Source organism: Lynx canadensis, chromosome A1 (genome assembly GCF_007474595.2).
Source record: "Lynx canadensis isolate LIC74 chromosome A1, mLynCan4.pri.v2, whole genome shotgun sequence".
Taxonomy (NCBI): domain Eukaryota; kingdom Metazoa; phylum Chordata; class Mammalia; order Carnivora; family Felidae; genus Lynx; species Lynx canadensis.
In genome coordinates, this window is record NC_044303.2 from 127,426,862 (window position 1) to 127,449,078 (window position 22,217).

At 37.4% G+C, this 22,217-nt stretch overlaps 1 protein-coding gene and 1 pseudogene across 2 annotated transcripts in view; both read right to left on the minus strand.

The window, feature by feature from the left end:
* PDE4D (phosphodiesterase 4D) overlaps positions 1-22,217 on the minus strand; it is a 553,431-nt gene that overhangs the window by 312,060 nt on the left and 219,154 nt on the right. The window lies entirely within an intron of this gene.
* On the minus strand, positions 18,795-20,392 carry LOC115518154 (annotated as a pseudogene).

Here is a 22,217-nt window from a genome sequence, read left to right on the forward strand (position 1 = left end):
ATTTAATGTTGCATAAATGTTCCACAAACAATTTTATGCATAATCATAGAGAAGTCTCTTATGAGACTAAAATCTGGTAATATTACATGTGGTCCTAGATCCAAAGGAGAAGACAAAGAAGAAATATAAATAACAAAAAACATTACATCCCATATCAGAAATAGCAAAATATCCATAAAACCAATATTTAAAAGCATATGGTGCAGCAGTTCATTGTATAGACTCTGGAGGCAGACCAGAAATATCTGATATCTGACTCTTCTCTTTACTAGCTGTGTGATTTGGAACATACCACTTCATCTCTCTATTTTTTAGAAGACCTCTCTAGTTTGGAACATATCACTTCATCTTCTCTACCTAGTTTTTACATCTGTAAGATGGGGGTAATAACAGCACATACCTCCTATGTTTATTGCTAAGAATTAAGTACTTAATATATATAGAACATTAGAACGGTGTCGGCATAGAGCAGGTATGATACAAGTGTAGCTGCTATCTGGGAGTTCATTCTATGATACTTTATACCCTAGGCGAACCTAGCTAGCATTTGTCTCACATTGTTTGAAAAACAGTAGAGATTTCCCACACGCACATCACATGGTGGAAGGATCACAAGGACATGCTGTAGCACAAAGGAAAGCAGCTGCCATACTTAATTCACAAATCAACAGCCTAGGTGATCTACACTTTCTGGGTGCCTGCAGTAGATTATCAAACAAAATTATCTCATGCAGGACCTTGGTAAAATCTGTGGCTCTATTTTTACCTTTTCCTCAGGTACTGAAATGATGACTGAAAGTATGTTGTACTTGCATTGTGATTTCAAATATCATTTTCACATCTATGACCTCATTAGAACTTCAGGGCTATTAAAGGTTGACAATGAATTTACTTTCACCCTCACATAGCTCTTTGAGGAATTGAGTCACCTGAGTACTTGTGCTTGAGTAAAAAAGGTGGGCTCTTTGACAGACACTTTCTGGCATCTCCTACGCCTGATCTTTTCATCTGAGCATGCAGCTTGGAAGGATCCAAAGGGGCAACTCATCTGCTTGGCAACTCATCTTGCTTCCCCTGTACTGTGTGGCCAGCCACACTGTCCACAAGCAGCTATCTGTCGATAGGTGAATCGTTGACTGTGTCCTCCTCTAAAGAAAGGCCATTTTGAATCTTTACCAAGTTCAAGAGTGTGAGACAGAGAAGAAGACAGACTAGTCATGGACTTTCTTTAGGATTTTCCCATTGGCTACACCCAGTGGCATCATTCCATCTGCTGGATTCAAAGGTGATTTTCCGTGAGACTGTACCTACTGGAAAGGAAAGTCTTGGGCTATTTCTCATCTAATTTCACCAACTGTTACATCAGTATTGTTGATTTAGAGCCCCAGGATCAGGCAAATATGGCAGAATTCCATGCAAATGCTTTCATGGAGTCATACCTTAAACAAGCCCACTACAGAAAAGCAATGATATAAACCATCTTACATGTCCATGTTAAATCTAATCAGAATGCTTGCTTCATAAAGAAATTGTTCTCAGAAATGACATTGTCTGATCAAGTTTCTCTGTTTTCTCTAATTATTCACTGAAATCCTTAAATATATCCTGACACTAAAATGTACTAAACACAGGTTAATCTTTTATCGTGCAATATAGTGTAATGTGTGAAGGCCCAAGACTTGGATTAATGATTATAGTAAGACTTTAGGGTTTGAATGTATACAACTGAGTACATGTGCATTCACTCTGGGACAAAATAGCATGGTTTTAAAAATTCCTTCATTAGCTTGTGCTCTTTGATTTTGGTCCTCCTCCTATGATTTGAACTTAAACCTTTAAGGGTTAAGTGAGAATGTAAAACAACATAAAACACCTAAAGGCAATTACTCATTTTCTATTTATTCAATATCTTGCCCCCAATACCTAGAGCATTGCCTGAATCATAGTAGTTATTAAAAAAATTCATAAAATAAATAGTTATCACAGAAGGTTGGTCATTCCAACCACACTAACATTTTTATCTACAGACATAATAGTGTTAAAAACATAAGGGAAATTGATCAATATTAAATAACAATAGCAAAAACATTTTCGTTTGCAGGAACATAACACTAAATTGCACAAAGTCAAAAAGTAATCTACAAATTAATTACAGAGCATTATTAAATGAGTCAAAACCATTCTATAAATAAATAATGCAGTACTTTGCTAAAGGTTGTTGCTATTATGTATAAGCCCTCAGGATGAAAACAAGGAGTCCTATTTTTAATACGTTCGTCACATTAATTAATGAAAAATATAAACAATTCATGCAAGCACGTCAGCTAAGCTTTACTCTCGGGAACCAGCAGGACATTTAGTAACAAGAGATAAAAGCAGGGAGCACTCTCCTGACATGGAAAACTAATTCTAAATTCTTGATTTTCCCTAATGGGTAGGGTTTAGGCAAGATATGGCGCAGAAGTGAAAAATATAATCAAAGCCAACTTTCCCTTAGTAGGGGAAACAGGATCCCTTCGCTATTTTGATAAGATTTGGATGCTGTTTCCATACTGGCCCCAGTCAGCCTCTTCTGTGTGGTACTCAGAGCATCTTGTCTTGCACCACACACTCTCTTGCAGAAGGAGAGGGGGCATGTCTCAATGCTCTTCCATTCTCCACAAATGCCGATTAAAATCTGTTCTTGAGACAGAATCTAATCTCACATATTCAAACTTGTATGAATTCAAATCATAACTTTACCTTTCCATGAAGTGTTTGCCTTTTTGGTCTTACCTCTGTGCAAAACACAAAGGTGAGAAAGACCCAAACACAAAAAAATTGTTTTTATTTCCTTCTCAAAAGAAATTTTAAGCAGTAGACATCAGCAAGATGAGGTCTCTTTGTTTATTTGGTTTTAAAATAAAAGACCTTTGTCTGTCACTGAAATTACATAAAAAGAAATTTAGTCATACTGTTTCAGCTCTTTAAAAGGAATGCACAATTCATTCTTCAGTGGTTCATGATCTGGCACTTTGTACTCAATATTGGCTTACTTGGCCATCTCATCACTTTCTTAAAGTCTGACACAGATTTTTGACTTCTTGATGGATGCCTGTACACTGGGAATTCAGCACCTCCTGAATGGAAACACAGCTGAAACCATAGCCATCTTTTTTTTTTTTTTCCATCAAGCTACTGTCCTTCTCAACTTGCCCATTTCCCAGTCTTTACAGCTCAGTGATGACTGACCTTTTATCTCCACACCCCACTGCATTATAGTTGCAAATTTCAATGATGTTATACCTATACAAAAGATCCAGAAACTGCCTCCTTTCTAATTCTACTTCCATGAATTTAGTGTATTACCTCACTCGTCTTATTTTTTTCAACAAAAATAATATCTGCTCATGGTATTAGGTTGCTAGGGCTGCTATAACAAATATCACACACTCTGACTTAAACAGATATTTATTTTCTCACAGTTATGGAGGCTAGAAGTCCAAGATCAAGGTGTGAGCAGAATTGGTTTCTTTTAGAGGCCTCTCTCCTTGTCTTGTAGATGGTCATCTTCTCCGTTTGTCTTCACAAAGTCTAGCTATGTCTGTCTGTGTATTCTAATCTCCTCTTCTTATAAGGACACCAGTTGTATTGGGCTAGGGCCCACCCATTTGACCTCGTTTTTTTTTTGTTTTTTTTTTTACGTTAATCATGTCTTTATAGGCTCCATCTCCAAAAAGAGTCACATTCTGAGGTACTGGAATTAGGATTTCAACACGAATCTTGGAAGAACACGATTCAATCCCTAACACTCATATTTTTCCTATAGCACATGCTCTCATCCTTGAATGCTGGAGTTCTCCCTTAACCACAGGAAGTATATTTCAAGACCCCTTGTGGATGCATGAGACTGAAGATAGTATTGAACACTATATATACTATTTTTTTCCTATACATGCATACCTATGATAAAATTTAATTTATAAAATAGGTAAAGTAAGAGATAAATTATAATACTAAAAATAAAATAGAAAAATTGTAAAAATATACTATATTTTTATAGTTATTTGAAAGTTATATGAATATGGTCTTTCTTTCTTTCTTTCTTTCTTTCTTTCTTTCTTTCTTTCTTTCTCAAAATATCTTATTATACCGTACTCACCTTCTTCCTCTTATAATCATGTGAGATGATAAAATGCTTATGTGATGAGATGAAGTGAGGTGAGTGATGTAAGCATTCTGATGTGACACTCTGAAGGTGTGTCAGAAGGAGGATCATCTGCTTCTGGGCTAATATTTTTCCCAGAACCACTTTGATAGTCTTTAGAAAAGCCACGTTCCACAGCTACAGACACATCTTTCAACAAAGCAACTCCCTTCAGAACCCAAAGCCTCTCTGCCCCATGTTGATTTCCTCATTCAAGGCCTTCTACCATCCAAATTCTTGTTTTCAAGTTTTCTCTCCTATGATTCCAGTACAACACAGCCATGCTGGATTACTCACACACAGACCTCTATACCCTACTTCTGTCACTTCCACTTACATTTTTCTAAGTGACATCATTTTGTAAGACTCTAATCAAATGCTACTGTACTTCAGCATAACCATTCTCAATCTCATATACAACCTTCCAAACAACAATGGCTCCCAGGTCCTTGAGCCATAGCCCATTTATCCGACCTTCTCCTATGTCATCTCTCTTTCTCTGCCAGTTTTCTCACTCTCTAAATCATAAGTTCTCCTTTAACAGAAGATTTGTTGCATCGTGGATACTGAATAAACAATTTACTGAGTTGATTAAAGCTGGTTTATTTGCCATCGATTGTTTCAGACGTTAATAAGGCTAAAATATCCCTAACAGTTACTATTTATTGTTGTGTTTATCTTATAGACATGGCATAAATCATGGCTTCATGACTAAGAGACAGCAATGGTTACTGTGGTTGTTTATTTTTCTCCTGCAAAGAACATAAAATTTTCACTTTAAACAGTTACAGATTTTTAATGTTATATCTATCCATGTATTTATATAAATGTATAGACTCTCTTAACCAAATTTTTGAGGGGGGCATCATTTTTGAAAACTAGGAGAAATGCTTTTATTATCTACCTTGTGGATTAGAGAACCTTAGGGTTCGTTACTGACTGGCTGCCTAAAGTTTTGTACGATCTGATGTCAAGATACTTTTTGATCATTTCTAGTTGATTTTTCCTTTGCTCTTCACTCTTTGTAAGGTTTAATCTGCATTTGGCACAAAGATTTTAGTTCTTCCCTATCCTCTTGTCCTTGAGAAAGCTTAACAAATTAACTTTAGGCTTTGAAAACACTATATTAATATAGGTCAAATGTGGTCACCTCTAATAGTCTTGTTCATATAGCCTTTTCTATCTCTCATCATTCTTGGTGCACTTATTATAGAGACTAAAGAGTAAATATTAACTTTCTGATTCTTTCCCATTAGAGATGGCCATATGGTATGGTTCTGGCCAATGGGCTATATGATGAAATCTTTTAAGGGCTTTGAGGAATGCTTTTTTGTTTCTGATAAATGTAATAGAAACATTTAGAGATGCCCCTCCTCTCCATTCCTTTTCCCTCTTCTCAACACTGCATGGAACACAAACATGTTATCTGTGGCTGCAGTTGCCATCTTGTCGTCATGAAGGATAAACCAAGAAAAGTGCATAGATGTTGGCCTTCAGCAATTGTTGATAACATCATACAACAGCTGAAATGCCTCCAGGGGCCACTTCATTAAAAGTAACTCCTCTCTGTTTGAGTCATTGTAGGTTCAGGTATCTTGTTATTTATAACGGAACACATTTAGAACTGATACAACAAAGTTGGCAGTTTGAATTTTTCCACAAAGAAAAACTCTTCTGTGGTTACAGAAGGTGCCACTTAATCAAAATCCAGTTACAAGCCCAGAAATTCAGTTCCCTAGGTCGTAAGGAGGTAAGGGAGAGTGAGTTGGCTGCTTTCACATAAATTGCTCACCAGTAAGGGGATCCCTGTTATCTTCTTTCTTTTCCCTCAGGGATTATTACTATTTTTTCCTATATTTTTCAAGATGAGGGGAAAAATTAAAATTAAATGGAAAGGAGGAACTTTGTGAGTAATTTCTTGATAGCCCTCACATAGGATTATTATAATCTGCTTCTCATAAGTGAAGGAGACATAGAAATGGTATAAAATTTTGTTGTCCATCCGTTTGTTCCTGTTTTTTTTTTTTTGTTTTTACATTCCCTGTGCAGAATAACTCATAACTGTGATCCATTGTTGACAAGAATACCATTCATATCTAAAAGAAATTCAGGAAGCTGAGTGTGCCTCCCTCGAGCTCATTATTAGAGCGATTAAAATCAGTTGTTATAATGTTGTTTTAGGGACCCGATTTTGTAATGTATGTGGCCTGGGCATTATTCATTTTTATGGGGAGATTTTGGTTCCAGTTGTGCCACATCCTAAAGAGTTTTAATTAAAGACTCCTTGGGGAGTTTTTCCTTGATGCACTGGATCCAAGACTTTTTACCAAACATCCTGCTAAGATTATTTCTGGTGGGGATGATTTTTCTTTACTTGTAATGCCTTAATTGTATTTTACACACATATTGAAATCCCAAGACAGTAATCTCATTAAGAGATACAAAATTGTATCTATAATATAATGAAAACAATAGATGGCTTAAGGATGCATGCAAATCGTTACACCTGCAGGTCTTGTTTATGCTGAACCAAAGTTGAAAAGTCATTAAAGAGAGTAATATTGCTGCTTATCTGAATAATAGATACCCTCATATATTTATTTAATGCTAATTATAGGGCTATCTGTCAGGCACAAAATTTACACATAAAATGCACAGAATCATTATATTTCAGAGCAGTTCCATATTAAACAGCATCCTTTCTCCTTAGGTCTCAGAACCTTGTAAGACTGGCAGCTGGTCAGACAAAAGAAGCTCTGTGGTGAGGAATTCTGGGAAACAAGTGGGAGGAGGTGACCTGGAGGACCTTCCCTGAAGCTGTGTTTGCACAGTTAAGCACAATGGTTTCAAAGTTGTTTAGATTTTTATGTTAGTTGTGAGTACCAGTTGTGGAAAACCAGTTCCAGTTACCAGTTGTGGAAACCAGTTACCAGTTACCAGTTGTGGGAAACCAGTGCCTTCTAGCAACCCCTTGATACCACCACTGTTTTACTGAGGTTTACAGGGAAAGCGGAACTACATTAACATGGTCATAAAGCATTCATCGGGCCTTCTCCTCACCTCCTCATTCTTTGAAATAAATGTCTTTTGCTTTTAATGTTTATTTATTTTAAGAGAGTGAGTGGGGGTGGAGGGGCAGAGAGAGAGGAAGACAGAGAAATAGTCCCAAGCAGACTCTTCAGTGTCAGCACACAACCTGATGCAGTGCTTGAACTCACAAACCATGAGGTCATGACTCGAGCCAAAACCAAGAGTTGGACGCTTAGCCAACTGAGCCACCCAGGCGCCCTGAAATAACTTTCTTCTTATATTCTATTAATTACGTTGCATGCATAGCATTTATGGAACAGATAAATCAGTCAGTCAGTCTCTCCTTAGTAAAAATAATGGAAATCTGACTCTCCCCATCTCTTCTTGAAATGTTACTGGTAAATGTTTTCCCCCTTTTTAAAACACTTTCTTCTGTTTTTCACTTGACTAATTTTTTATTGACCTTTCCTTCCTCAGCTTTTATATTATTTCCTTCCACAAGCTTTGATTTTCCACTCCCATATTAATTGGGTCTCCTCTTTATCTTTTGGGCTCTTTACTTCTTTGATGCACTTTATCTGATTATGCATTTAATTTTGGTATGACAAGTTTAATGTTTGTCTTCCCTACTCATTTGTCAGGCTTCTGAGGGTTGAATCATGCCTGTTTTATTCACCAGTGTTTCCTCAGAACTCAGCCCAGGCCAGGATCATACAGTATAAAGTGCTCAAAACATTTATCCATAGTAAAGGGCTCAGATTGCCTGCCTCATCTCAGATCATGGGAACCAACCCTGAACAATAACAACAATAGGAGTCTTTGGAGAGCAAAACACCCATTTTGCAGAGGAGGAAGCTGTGAAAATTAGAAGGTGCCCAGACTCTGGAAAAAAGCAGGAAGGCAAAGAAGAATTACGTCTTTTTCACAGTCTTGCTCATGGTCATGCTTGTGGCTATTAATCTTTGTTACTCAAGAAACATATATATTTTGCCCCTATATGCAGGGGAGGTCAATGCATAGTGACTGTAAATGGAGTTGAACCATACAATGTGCATTCATCATTTTTACCCAAGGATCAACTTAAAAGAAAGAAAGACATACGCAGAATAATAATGATGGCTTTTTTTTTTCTTGTTAAAGTTTCTGTGGTAGCATTACAAGTGTCTCCCTCTCAGGGGTGAACGACTTGGTTCTTTAAAACACACCTTTCTGTAAAAAGATGGGGGAAGGTGGAAACAGGAAAAGTCAGATGGGAGCCGACTGCCTTGGTTTTATCTTAAGCTAACCATACCCTTATTAATGAACAGACAGGAGCAGGCTTCCAATCAATGTGGTATTCACATACATAATATAAATAGTTCAAAAGATTCCAAAAATAAATGTTGCCATTTGGAACCAGTATGGTTTGGAATTTTCCTCATCTCTGTGATTCTGAAAAAAATGGTCTAGACTCAATGTCTATGACTATATTCAGATGAACCCTATTCATAAAATGAGAATACAGAATAGACTGACTACTATAACAGTGCCACCACTGGGAAAACAAATTGGCTCAAGAAGTAATAAAATAACTGTGGAGGCACCTTAAGGTAATCAATTTTGTCCTATGTCTTTTTGCTGTGACTCTGAAGAAAGCTCATTTAGTTTCTGCAAGTATTATCTTGCTGCCTGGAATTGGTACCCACAAGATTCAAATAAACTATTGCATGAACTTCAAGCTGCCCTTGACAGAAAGAAGGGCACACTCAGCTCCCAGCCACCAGGGAAGGTATAATTTCACAAGACGAGACAGTCAGGGAAAGTGATCCGCAGAGGGAACCCTTGCAGGGGAAAAAAAAAAAAAAAACAAAAAAAAACAAAACAAAACAAAAAAACCCCCACAACCTTACATTCTCTCTCCCTCTTCATCAGTAACCTCGACATAGCTATTTTGTGATTATTTCTCTATTCCTATTTATGACTGTTATCATATTTTTGGAAAAGTATTCTTCGTGGTTGTTCTTGGAAGCAGGTACAATTAATAAAAGTTTAATCCCAAGGCTAGGTATCCCAGGGTCCAAACCTCAGCTGCCTAGCTACCTGAGCCATATGACCTTCAGCCGGCCCCTTCCCCATGTGACTTCTGTTTTCAAGGCTGTGAACAAAAGGATATGTGGGTGATAATAATGCCCACCTCTCAGAATTGTTGTGAGGATTGGTCAAATTACCACTGAAAGGCCCAGCCTAAGGCCAGGAAAACAGAATGGACTGAATACATCGAAATCTCATTCCCTTTAATCTTTTTGGCCTTTTCTCCTTCCTGTTTTTCTCCATCTTCAGCATATCACCCTCAGTAAGAGATTATCTGGCTTGCCCGCCAAGCCTGCTGCCCACAGGGAAGCTCTGTGTGCCTGACACAGGATGTAGCCCCATTAGGGATTTAGTCTGTTTACACAATGCTCAGTTCATGTCAGAATGCAAATATTCCTCAGAGAAAAAAGCACTAATTCGTGTCTAAGGACTTATTTATACTTTGAAGTCTTCTTCATTTTTTTACAGTTTACTGTGAGCAAATTCTGCTAAGGAGAATACAGGGAGAACAACGGCTTCGACTGAGAACATGAAGGTGTGCAGGGGCACAGGAAGGGGAGAAGCATGAAGAGAGAAGGAGATCTCAAAAGCAAGCTGTTTGCATCAGTCACTCTGTTGAAACCTGTCCACCCCGCCGCCACCCAATTCTTAGGTAAATCAAACATGCATTCTTCTTAAATTGTCCACTGTTAGTTTTTCATATTTTACAGCCAAAATATTTAGGTGTAATATTTGTTAAGGCAGTCCCCCACCCCCACTCCCACCAGGGGATTTCCTACAAAGTGTCAAGGAAAAAACAATTCTCCATCTTGCCTGTCCCAGCAATCTGATCCATTACCAAAAGCTCTTCTAGGGAGGATTCTTTGAAACTGTACTTCAGAGACTGGTACATTTACATTGTATTAGTTCTACAGGTAGCTATGTTAAGAATTAAAAGTGAAGTAAGGGCAAGTAGAGTTGGAGTCTAGAATGTCCTACCTTGGGGTATTAGCCAGAGAAATACTATTAAAGTGAAATATCTTCCCTTTTGTTTAAAATGTAAGAGTACTGGGGTGCCTGGGTGGCTCAGTCAGTTAAGCATCTGACTCTTGCTTTCGGCTCAGATCATGTTCTCACGGTTCATGAGATCCAGCCTCTTGTGAAGCTCCAAGCTGACAGCGCAGAGATTGCTTCGGATTGATTCCCTCTTCTCCCTCTGTCTGCCCCTCCCCTGTCCTGCACACACCTTCAAAATAAATAAACATTTAAACAAAAATTAATCAAAGAGTACTAGTTGACGGTTACCTCCCAATTATTTTTAGAATAAGTTGTATCCATATGAGGCAAACACATCAATCACTAGATTTGTTAAAGGGTTTACGGGTTCTTTGTTTTTTTTTGTTTTTTTTTAATTTTTAATGCTTATTTATTTTTGAAAGAGAGAACGCAAGTGGGAGAGGGGCAGAGACACACACAGACTCCGAAGCAGGCTCCAGGCTCTGAGCTGTCAGCACAGAGTCCGACACAGGGCCCAAACCCACAAACAGGGAGATCATGACCTGAGCTGAAGTCAGACACTTAACCGACTGAGCCACCCAGGTGTCCCAAAGGGTTTATAGGTTGTAAGAGCCTTGTGTTCTCCATTCTGAAGGTGTAGCTAATCTTTATTACATATTTGAAGCGGGCCTATAATCTATGTTAAGTTTTGCACTACTTATGCAGAGTATTTTCCTGACACTTTGCTACCTGTATTTAATAAATTCTACAGGAATTTTATTTCTTAAAATTACATATGCAAACAATAGTGTTACTAAAGAAAAAATTTTGTTAATCTTCAAATGTTTCCATTTATTTATTTATTTATTTATTTATTTATTTATTTATTTGGAAGAGAGCACACTCATGATCAGAGAAGGGGCAAGGGGAGAGGGAGAGAAAGAATCTTAAGCAGGCTCCATGCCCAGCAAAGACTCCCACACAGGGCTTGATCTCACAACCGTGAGATCATGACCTGAGACAAAATCAAGAATAGGGCACTTAAGTGACTGAGTCACCCAGGTGCTCCATTCCTAAAGTGTTTTCAAAACCACACTTTTAATCATTAAGAAAATTAATTTTAATATTCTAAAAAGTAAACCGGAAAGTATGAATTTCATTTGTCCATGGGTGTGTGCTGAGAACAACTCCAGAGGTTACGGTTGATTATTATTCTTTGAATAAAAAGAAAATATGAGAGATTTAGGACCTTAGAATCTAAGTTACTGTCTTCAAGTACAATCACAGACTTGGTGAGTAATATTTTAAGTTAGGTACAGTTAATTATTTTGTTTCCTTACTAGTATCTTCGAAAAAAATAACACCTATATAAACTTCTCTAAACCCTGAACACAGAAGTGTTAGCTTGCCATAAAAAGAGGTCACGGCCATTTATTTATGCTATATTCATTTTTATAAAACACAGAACATTTAAAACATGTTGCAGTTTTGCCAGAATAGAACTTGGTAGCCAAGAGCTTATTGTCGTTTTCCATTATTAGTCCCTTTTATATTCTCTTAATAGAGCTACTTATTTCAAAGGAATAAGTACAAGTGAAGGATATTCATAAACCTGCCTCTTTAATGATGATGGCTACAAAAAGCAGCGGTAGAAGTAGTAAACATCTAATGTTTACAGGGTACTTATCATATGACAGGCACTATAGAAAGAATTTTACAATATTATCTCACTAATTCCCACAGAAACCTTATGAGTTGGGTATTACTATCATTTCCATTTACAGATGGGGACACTGAAGAAGAGAGAGGGTTCACAGCTCGGAAGTGAAGGAACAGACCAATCTGGTCTGACTCCAGAGACCAGGACTAAGCCTCTCTTGGATGAACTCAACAGAATCTACATGCAATTCTACTAGAACATTCAAAATGATATTATAAAGTCATTTTTTTCCCTTCTTTCAAAGTGATTCTTAGGGAATTCTGAGAGGGCATGGAGACATTTTAAGAAATCATAGAAGCATTAGCTTAAATCAAGGAATGCCATGAGAATCCTTCATTTTGTGGACCCTCTTACCTACCACCTCATTCCCATCCTCATTCATGTTATATGCAACACATTCCTGTAAACTACTTTTCTTTGGTAGTGGGGAGGGATGTTGTGAGGAAGAGACCTAGAGAAATCCATAAGTGAAAAATCAGGAGAACCACTAGTTTCATATATGATTTCCTATGAATGTTGAAAACAATCCCTCAAGGATTCTTTAAGGTTCCATAATCTATGATGGCCGCCAGCAAATGTTGCATCCCACAATACAACTTTATATTCCTATGCTATTTAGGAAACACATCTTATTTGATTCACACAGAAAACTTGTGAGCTGATGAGGAAAGAGAAAAATGGCCTTAACGTACAGAGCAGAGAGAAAGATCCAAGGCTATATGGCACAGTTCAGAACTAGCATCTAGGTTCTCAATCCCAATGAGTCTTTCATGAGTGCAGAGGTCATATACATATGAATACATATATATATATATATATATATATATGCACACACACACATGTTTATGTGTATAGTATTTATGTCTATATATATGGCCTATGGCTTGGTGTAAACAGTCTTCTCAGTGAACTACATTTTGCATAAGGAAACCAAGGGCTCAATAGTCTCATATCCTTGTTTAGTGTATTTCAGGATTCATTCAAGTGTCAACTCCAAAGGAGCTGGTTATCTCAAAAGAATGTCTGGCTAAGCAGAGCTGGAAGAATGCATGTCATTAGCTCTTGAAACTTGTTACCCTGAGTTCATATTCCTAAATGGTTTCTTTCTGAGAGGAAGCTAGAGGATCATGTTTTGAATCCAAGATAATGGAAGTCAGATAGACATGAAAGAAATGGGATTCAGATACTAATCAGGAACTCCAGGGTAAGTATGCAGCTTCCAAGGTCCGAGACATACATATCTTTTTAATTTTTTTTTTCAACGTTTTTTATTTATTTTTGGGACAGAGAGAGACAGAGCATGAACAGGGGAGGGGCAGAGAGAGAGGGAGACACAGAATCGGAAACAGGCTCCAGGCTCTGAGCCATCAGCCCAGAGCCCGACGCGGGGCTCGAACTCACGGACCGCGAGATCGTGACCCGGCTGAAGTCGGACGCTTAACCGACTGCGCCACCCAGGCGCCTCCATTTTGACTCTTACAAATTTCTCATTGCTGTAGCAACTATAGACAATAATCTGTGTCCATGGTCCTTGATGGCATTTTAGCACAATTTATAGAAAAAAAGTCAGAAAATAAAAAAAAATAATGTAAACTAAGAAATACATTATGAAATTTCTGTCCATTAGGTAACCAGCACCAACTGTACCGTCATTAGATTTCTGATGGCAACGATGTGTTTGTCACAGTGCCACTGCTTCTCCAAGTTCTTACTTAGAAGTTTAGTTTTATTAGAAGCAAACCCTACTCTATGTACACAGACAACAGACTCCTTGTAGACAGTGATGATCCTAAATACAGCTTTCTTTGAATCTCTCTGGATCACACACTCTGGATATTATAATTAAGAAATGCATCTAAGTTTTTAAATCCCAGGTTTGATTCTCTGATCAAGCTAGAAAGGAGCCATACAAACATCACATTACATATCTTCCTGAATATTTTATATTTTTCCAAAGTCATTTTCACTTGTTATCAATAATAAAAATCAACAATAACAGATCATAGGAAGCAGTTGAATATATTTCAGTATTTCCATACAACAGTGCTCTCTAGATGATTGATTCCAGCATGTACACATGACATGCCATAAAAAAAAACCCATGTGAAGGGGAAGGGTGTTCTGTGGTAAAATAAGTTTTAGAAAGAAATGTAACAGAATTCAATAGTTTTTAAGTAGTTCCCAGGGTCTTTAATGTGCTAATGAATGGATAATGTTCCATAGGGAAACAGAATACACAGCTTTTCTGAAAACTATTTGAGCATGAAAGCATTATTTTCCAGAGCAGTTCCAGGGACCAAGGTCTCATGAGACATTTTGTCACAGTAGCTTGGGAATCACACTGGGATGAATTCTTGTTGTAGCTCAAAATTGCTGTGCAACCTTGAAAGAGTTAATGAAATACAGTAGCCCCTCCGTTCCCCCACTTATTAGTGGTTTCTCCTTCTGTAGTTTCAGTTACCTATGGCCAACCACAGTCCGGAAGCAGATTATCCTCCTGACATATCATCAGAAGGTCAGTGGTGGCCTAATGCTGCATCACTATGCCTGTGTCATCCAGCTCACTTCATCTCATCGTGCAAGCATTTCATCATCTCATATCATCACAAGAAGAAGAGTAGAGTATAATAAGATACTTGGAGAGAGAGACTATATTCACACAGCCTTTATTACAGTATATTGTCATAAACTGCTCTATTTTATCATTAGTTATTGTTGTTGATCTCTTACTGTGCCTAATTTAGAAATGAAACTTCAGGGGCGCCTGGGTGGCTCAGTCGGTTGAGCGTCCGACCTCGGCTCAGGTCATGATCTCATGGTTTGTGAGTTTGAGCCCCGCCTCGGGCTCTGTGCTGACAGCACAGAGCCTGGAGCCTGAAGCCTACTTCAGATTCTGTGTCTCCTTCTCTCTCTGCCCCTCCCCCACTTGTGCTCTGTTTCTATCAAGAGTAAATAAATATAAAAACAATTAAAAAAAAAGAAATTAAACTTCATCATTGGTATGCATGTACAGAAAATTAAAAAAGCATATATAGGGTTTGGTACTATCTGTGGTGTCATGCATCCCTTGGGATGCTTGGAACGTATCACCCACAGATAAGGGTGGGCCACTATAGTCTAAGCCTTACAGTCTTGAGCTTAAAAAAGGTCATTTAAAAATTATTTAAAAATACTGGGGAAGACTTCTTTATATCCTTGACGTCCAAATGCATCTAGGATCTTCACAAATCTGCAAATTCACTAATACTACTATAGCATATACTTTTCCCTTAGAAAATTTACTAAAATAAATACTCTCATTGCTGCTTTCACCCTGTTACTTTATAGAAATGTTTTTAGTCTTCTTGCCTTTCCTGGAATCTGACTTCCATTAACAGCTCCGGTTTGCTAACATTTTAATTCTCACTTGGTGAACAATTTTGCACTGACTGGAACATTTCAAAAATATTTGAAAATATTTTCTCTTTCCTGAACACAAGCATATTGTGGGCTATAGTGGATTTGTTCATAGGATTTATTATTTATCACTTCAAATTTCACGCTTTTTAAATCATTTTTCTATGAATTATTTTCTTAGCTATTTTTTTCTAGTCACTTTTGTCTAGATTAGTGCTCTTCAACAAAATATCATGTGAACCATTAATAGGGGCCATACATGTAATATTAAATTTTCTAAAAGCCACATCATGAAAAGTGTTTAAAGATGAGGTAAGATTATTTTTTTTCAGATTTATTTTTAAGTAATCTCTATACCCAACATGGGGCTTGAACCCACCCTGAGACCAAGAGTCACACGCTCTACAGACTGAGCCAGCCAGGAGCCCCCCAGGTGAAATTAATTTAATAATATATTTTATTTAACCAAATAGGTGCAAAATATTACCACCTATACAAGAAATCGTAATAAAAATTACTAATGAGATGTTTTTCACTTTTGTTCCCACCTCGTACTTGAAATCTGTGCATTTTACACTTCCAGCACATCTCACATGTATTAGCCACGGTTCAAGTGCTCTGTGGTTACTGGCTGTCTTGTGGGAGAGCACAGTTCTAGATTGGTAGTCAGCTTTCTTTGGGGGCCATTTTTCTACACAGATACAAGATAAACTGATACACAGAGTTAGCTGCATTTGCAAGGAAGGATGGAGAGTGAGAAAACCATATTATGAGGTGGATACTAGATGATCTACAGGCTCCTTTAATAGTTATGTAACTTAAATCCACTGAAGAGCTTAGTTGTACATGGGCTCATCATACTTGATACGAGGCCCCAGAGTTCCTTAAAATAGCTCCATTCACTAAAGTAAAGAGGTGATTGTAATTGATTTTCAAGTAGAAAAATCAGTAACATCAATTTGAAATGTAAAAATACATAAATTCTGTAAATATATGTTGAACATCATTTGCATATATAACACTTGACTAGGTCCTGGCTTTTCGTTATAGTTAACAGATATGAGAAATCCAATTTCCCAGGCAGTGGTATGTATGTACACACACACACAGACACACACACACACACACACACACACACACAGCCACACACAAAAATACACACATGTATCCAAAGACATACCTACATGCTCATATGCATGTATGTATGTGTGATATAAATCCCAGTTCTTTTTTTTTTTTTTTAGTTTATTTATTTTTGAGAGAGAGAGAGAGAGCAGGGGAGGAGCAGAGAGAGAGGCAGACACAGAATCTGAAGCAGGTTCTAGGCTCTGAGCTGTCAGCGCAGAGCCCCATGCAGGGCTCAGACTCAAACCAAGAGATCATGACCTGAGCCAAAATCAAGAGTCAGACACTTAACCAGCTGAGCCACCCAGGTGCCCCATAAATCCCACTTATTTTTAAAGGGTCAGTGGTTGGTGCTTGTTATCTCTCTCTCTCTCTCCCTCCCTCCCTCCCTCCCTCTTTTTAATAATGGGCACTACAGAAGAGAAAGGAGAGACTCATTCTTGTTCTATAGCCAAGCTTGTTATCACACTTAAGGTTACCTTCAATGGAAAGAAATCTGTAGCTTATTCTTGCAAGTAATGATAATTAACATAAACTGACTGCTTCTATATGCCACACTACTGTATGCATACATCATCTCACTTAATACAGCAGTGGATGATGTAGGTACAGAGGCAACTGAACAGAGTACCTTTAAGAAGTTTAATAAAGGCCATATAACCCATAAATGGAACAGCCACAATTTGAACTTAGGAATCTCTGCTCAGTCATGAAGCTAAACTATTCACTTTAAATTCATGATGTTCTAAACACTCTTTCGATAACGATTTGTTTTCTAAGCTGAATTAGGTACTTGAAAGCAATGCTGATATTTCTTATGACTTAAATATCTCTGAAGATCTTAATGGGAAAGAACATTGTAAATACCTACTTTCATACTTAGCATAACCTCTCACTTTATTTTATTCCAAGATCCATCCCGGAAAAGACTCAGCTTCTTTGTTTAGCTCTAACAAATACCAGAATCTACAACATATGGCGCCTCTTACCAGGATCATTTCTCCCAGTGTTTTCGTTCATCTTTAATGTGGATATTCGGTGGTCTGCTGGCTCATGAGAGATGACAGACATCCTCTTCTGTAAACTGTGAATAACTATATTTGGACTTGCTTCTTCATGCTTTTTTACTAATCCTTTTTGTTTTTCTCATTTGTTAAACTGAAACCTTAAAATGATCAAATTTATCTTAATAGTATCTAAATTTTTGTTTTGGTACTGTGACAGAGTTTAACTCATTACTAGTTGGACATCAATCAGTTGAATCAACTGGACAAGTAAATAACCCACAGATTTCACAGTAGTCCACTTGAAAGTAGGCATCAGGGAGGTTTCTGTCTTAAAGCACCAAATAATAGAAGGTAGACAAAAGTAGTCTTCATTTTCAGAGCCATACTCTTGCTTTTACTTACTAAGTGTATTGAAAGAATAATTACTATTATTCAGAAGAATAATGTTAGCAAAAGAGTCACTTTTGGAAGTCTGCCAACCTCTGATTTAAGCAACATATATCAGACTTGAACACATAAAATTTGGGGCTTCGTGTGTCTAGCAGATCATACATGTTCATACATTGGTTAAACGAATGACTGGATTGCATACAAGTTCAAAGGGTCATTGAACTATTCTTTGTTCTTTCATTGAACTATTCATTGATCATCTTTGATCTTTCCTGAGCTTGGTGTTAATATCAATATTTGCTTGATTATGAAGAAGTATGTAGGTAAATACCCTGGGTCATTTATAGTTATTTTTACTTTTGTAATGTTATTTCTATCAACTTAAAGGGATAGAGTCGTTAAATAGTTTGCACAATCAATTTCATGTGAGAAGGCTGAGGTATATGGAAGTTAAGTACCTTGCCTGATACTGTACGATGAGCAAAGACGAGAGTGAAAATCTAGTAGAGCGAGCTGCTGCTCTTCCAAGCAAACACTGGGAAAGTTCATATTATCATTACCATATAAAAGTAACCTAAGTAAATACTGAAGTGCTGGGACTTCATCACTATGATAATAAAGAATGTTTATATTGAAAGTAAGAAATTAGGGGCGCCTGGGTGGCTCAGTCGGTTGAGCGTCCGACTTCAGCTCAGGTCGTGATCTCACGGTCTGTGACTTCGAGCCCCGTGTCGGGCTCTGTGCTGACCGCTCAGAGCCTGGAGCCTGTTTCAGATTCTGTGTCTCCCTCTCTCTGACCCTCCCCCGTTCATGCTCTGTCTCTCTCTGTCTCAAAAATAAATAAACGTTAAAAAAAAGAAAGTAAGAAATCATATTTTCTGTGGTGAGTTACACAACAAACAGTAAAGAAATGAAGTCTGATGTTGGATTGGAATATGAAAAAATATATTAACCTTCATATAATATACAAAATAATTTATGGAAAGAACTTGTTCATGGGTGTTATAATAAAACCCTTTCTATCTATTTAGTCATCCCTTAGTTTTCATTTTCAACAAAGGAAAGCTAAAAAAAATGTCTTGGCCCCTGCCTTCCTCTCTCCCCTGTAACTGATCATAAAAGATGAGTAAAAATGCTTGAAATGTGGCCAATGATCACTGAACTTTTAACACAAACTTCCTGATATTTTCAGTGATATAGGATACTGGTCAGTTTTTTCAGAAACATTATAAATTTTTCTCTGAGAATGGAAACAATACTGGAGGATGAGGCCAGGTTTCAGACTCAGTCTCTTAAATTCTTACTTTAGATATGTCTTAGGGCTCTTGTTCAGTGGTTTAAATAATTCATGGAAAAGCAAATGTTCTGGCAACCTCATTCTCAACATCTCAAAAAAAAAAAAGCTTATATTCTCTGTCTTTAGTTCTCATCTTCCCTGTCATTGGTGTGTATCTTAACACTGTTTCTATCAATGGAACCAGGAGTAGACCATTAAAAGCTACAGATATGTATTTATTTTAAGCATTTACAAGAACCCCCATGATTCATTTTCAGGGTCTACACATTTTGTCAGTGTATCAGTGTATTATGTTATGAAGTCTCTACTATACTAACAATAATTAGGATTAGTTTTGGATCCTACTAGGGGGACCGCAATTGAATTTTGACTGATTTCACATGGAGGTAGAAATTTGTATTTTATTTGCAAAATTTACTCTCTCTGAAAAATTTATTCTTTTTAAAATTTTTTTCTTTTTTTCTTTTTTTTTGAAGGAGACCATTGCTTCTACACACAGAAAACTCAACAGCATACACCTGGCCCAGTTTTGAGGCTACTTCCTCAGCCTTTGCCTCTTCTAGTCTGGAACTGTGAGCCACAGATTTTGGACACAGGATGTTCCTTCCCAAGTGATGGCAGATCTCATCATATCTGTCATTATAATTGGTCCTGATAGCTTCTACCAGCTTAGCCAGAGCTCCTTTGTCTCCTGAGTTCACCTGTGTGAAGGGGATCGTGGTGCAGATCTTCCCGTGGACCAGATGCTCCAGCCTAGTCTTCCTCTTGATAATGCAGAGGGATCCTCATCTGATGATACAGGGCAGGCAGGGAGACTACCAGCTCTATAGGATCCATATCATGTGCCATCACTACCAGCTGAGTTTTCTTGTTTTCCACAAAGATGGTGACAGTACTAACCCTGCGGAAGAACTGGTGACCTCTTAGTATGAATTTCTCCTTTGCACTTCCAATCTCCTAAACCCTTTCTACTCATCCCAGGGTCCAAGGACCAGCATCATTAGCACCATCTTGGAGGTTGCTAGGGATGCAGAATCTCAGGCCTTATTCTTGACCTACTCATTCAGAATTTGCATTGTAACAAAATCGTCAGGAGATGGGTGTACATCCAGTTTTTAGAGGCACTGGCCTAAGGCATAGAACTTAGTATTTAATTACAAAATGTCTTGTTCCTTTCAGCAAAAGTGTCAGTTTCTCTTCAGTTTCTAGTACCAAGCATAAGCTATTTATTTAATTACAATAAAATGATTGAAAACAAAGAAGAAAAGGGGAAAAAAAAAAGCTTTCTAAGGTAAAAATAAAGCCTGAAAAAATCATTCCCTTTATTTTATTTTCCAAAGTTTTATTTTGCTGTCAGATTCTTTTATAAACCACTGTCTCAGAATAAGTTCCCAAATGTAGGTCGACTGTGATCATGCCTGGTGGACTCATCTGCATTCGATGACTATAGGCTGATTATCTACTTAAAGGATGATCCTCACCCCTAGCACTCCCCTTTCTGTATGAATTTGAATATTTCATATCTGCCCTGTCCAGCAGGCAGGACAACAGGGAATGAAAACAAAGATAAGCCATTCCGGTCTTCTTTAGCAGTTTTGCTAAAAGAGTTGATAGTCTGAAACACTGGTTAAAGTGAATTCTGTAGACTTTAATTTACCATAGTTCAGTGATAAATTTTAATTTACCATTGACAAAATGATTAGCTATCCTAGGCTGCAATTTGGTATGTATTGGGAAGAACATTTTTGAGACCTGGAAGAATTAATACAAGTTCCAGTGGGATCCAAGGAGTTTCAGGCACCAAATGTTGGTTCTGAGGATTATATTTTTAGTAAAACCTCATTTCTGAGGAATTTAAAAGTGAAGCTCAAATATAACAACTTCAAGAGCCCACTAAGGTAGAGATTAAAATTTAAAAGAGAACATTATAAATCCTTAACTCCTTTCCTAATTTTCAAGTCAGGTGACATTATATAGAAACTTATTTTCAAAGTTCATGATTTAAAATGTCTGTCCAGAGGGGCACCTGGTGGCTCAGTCAGTTAAGTGTCCGACTTCAGCTCAGGTCACGATCTCATGGCTTGTGAGTTTGAGCCCTGCGTCAGGCTCTGAGCTGACAGCTCGGAGCCTGGAGCCTCTTCTGATTCTGTGTCTCCCTCTCTCTCTGCTCTTCCCCCACTCATGCTCTGTCTGTCTGTCTGTCCCTCTCTCTCTCTCTCTCTCTCTCAAAAGTAAACATTAACTAAATAAAAAATAAAATATCTGTCCAGTAATAAAGTATACATTGTTTCATGTCATGAAACCCCAAGAATACATTTCTACTGCCTTAACTTTCCTTTGTGTTCTGCTGAATATGCCGCCAATTAGAGAGACATAGGATTGGATTTTGAAAGCCTCAAGAAATAGGAACCACAGTTATTACACATGCTAAATGTCTTCAGTCATTGTCTAAAATTAATGATCACACTTTGACATGGTACAAACTGAACCAGGGTCAGCTTACTTACTTGATGTACCAGAAACCAGACTGGTATCATAAATCAGTTTATGATGAGCTTTAGAGGGAATGACATACAAAAGGGGATTATATGTCACCAGGATCTTGACATTAAAAAAAATAAATAAATAAAGACACAATGAGAAAGAAAGAGGAAAGAGAATAAAGGAAATGTACTGTATAATAACTTACATTGCCTATGTATCTGCTAGTGTGTTTAAACAGGTTAGGTTGGCTTAGGAAAAGTCCGAAACAACTTTTCTAAGAAATAATTTATGGGAGGGAAAACCTCATTTAAAGTGAGCATAGGATATATAGCTAGAACCAAAAGTAGGAGATGGACATTTTAAAACAGAATAAAATATTATTAATTGTTTTGGCTCACAATGGTTATTGCTGGGTTGACAAATCAATCTGGATAAAATGTAAGAATACGATTATAGATTTAAACTGAATATATGTCAAATATGGGGTCAATTCTGTTTCTGCACAATGTGTCATGTTTTCTACTAGGCCTTCATTCC